Raw genomic sequence first — 1,280 nt, 5'->3', positions numbered from 1 at the left:
AGAATACTGGAAAAGCACGATCAGTCTACAAAGGAGATTACTTACAAATCACTCATGCAACTCATCCTAGAATATTGCTCAAGTGGGAGGCACCCATACCAAATAGAACTAACAGAGGATACTGAATGTTTACAGAGAAGGTCAGCACGAATGGTGACAGGATTGTCTGAGCCATGGGAGAATGTCACAGAGATGCTGAAGAAACTGAACTGTCAAACTCTTGAAGATAGATGTAAACTATCCTGAGAAAGTCTACTAACAAAGTTTCAAGAACCAACTTCAAATGGTGACTCTAGCTATATACTAAAACCCCCTATATTTCTCTCACACGGGGATCGTGAGGAATACATTGGAATGATTACAAAACACACAAAGGCATTCGAACAATAATTCTTCCCATGCTGCATATGTGAATGGAATAGGAAGAAATCCTAATAACTGATACAATGGGACCTATCCTCTGTCATGCATTTCACAGTGGTTTTCAGAGTGTAGATGCAGCTGTAGAAACTAGTCATCTAGTTGCTTCTTTATATTGCAATCAAGACAAATAAAATTATAGTAATTTACCATTGTAACATCACAATTTGCCTTTATCCACCATTTATTTTATTTATACTCATTTTGTTCAGTGCTGAGGTGCTATTCCATTACAGATGAAGACCCTCTGCAATGTTGTTTTGAGTTTTGAGGGAATATCAAGCAGGCTGAGGCATAAATGGGAATTTGGATTAAGGAGGGATGGATACTACAGTAGTCCATATAGTTGTGCAAAGCCACTGTGCTGGGGTGGTGTAGTGGTTAGCACATCTGCCTAGTGAGCAGGAGACCTGGGTTTGAATCCCGGCCTTCGTACAAATTGTCATTTTTTCTCTCAGTTTGCATGTATTTATCACTGATGCTTGACACTTGAAAACATCACTGTAACCATATAGTTTCATTTGATTTATTTTATAATCCTGTAAATATAGTATTATACTTTGTGCAAAAGACATCAGACAAATTACACACATAATATTGAAATATAGCATTATGCATTGAAAACATTTTACAAATACAACATCAAATAGTGGTAGAATTTTGTTTTTCTAGATTTTCCATGCTGAACTAAGTAATTCTTGACTGATGATTTGAACTGTTGTTAACCTATCAAGAGAAGAGAGAGAACCGTTTATGATGTCTGTTAATGTTGAACCTATATAGCCTAAAGAAGCATTGCTGAATGTAGAATCCAATCAAAAGGAATTAGCATTGCTACTTGAAGACATTAGGATCAATCC

At 36.4% G+C, this 1,280-nt stretch overlaps 1 non-coding gene across 1 annotated transcript; it reads left to right on the top strand.

Moving 5' to 3' along the window:
• The first annotated feature begins 783 nt into the window (after positions 1 to 783).
• Trnat-agu lies at positions 784 to 855 on the top strand. The gene has a single exon. It is a non-coding gene; the product is annotated as a tRNA-Thr (tRNA).
• Positions 856 to 1,280: the final 425 nt, after the last annotated feature.

This window comes from Schistocerca americana, chromosome 3, assembly GCF_021461395.2.
Source record: "Schistocerca americana isolate TAMUIC-IGC-003095 chromosome 3, iqSchAmer2.1, whole genome shotgun sequence".
Lineage (NCBI taxonomy): Eukaryota > Metazoa > Arthropoda > Insecta > Orthoptera > Acrididae > Schistocerca > Schistocerca americana.
This window is presented reverse-complemented; position numbering and strand designations above follow the sequence as displayed.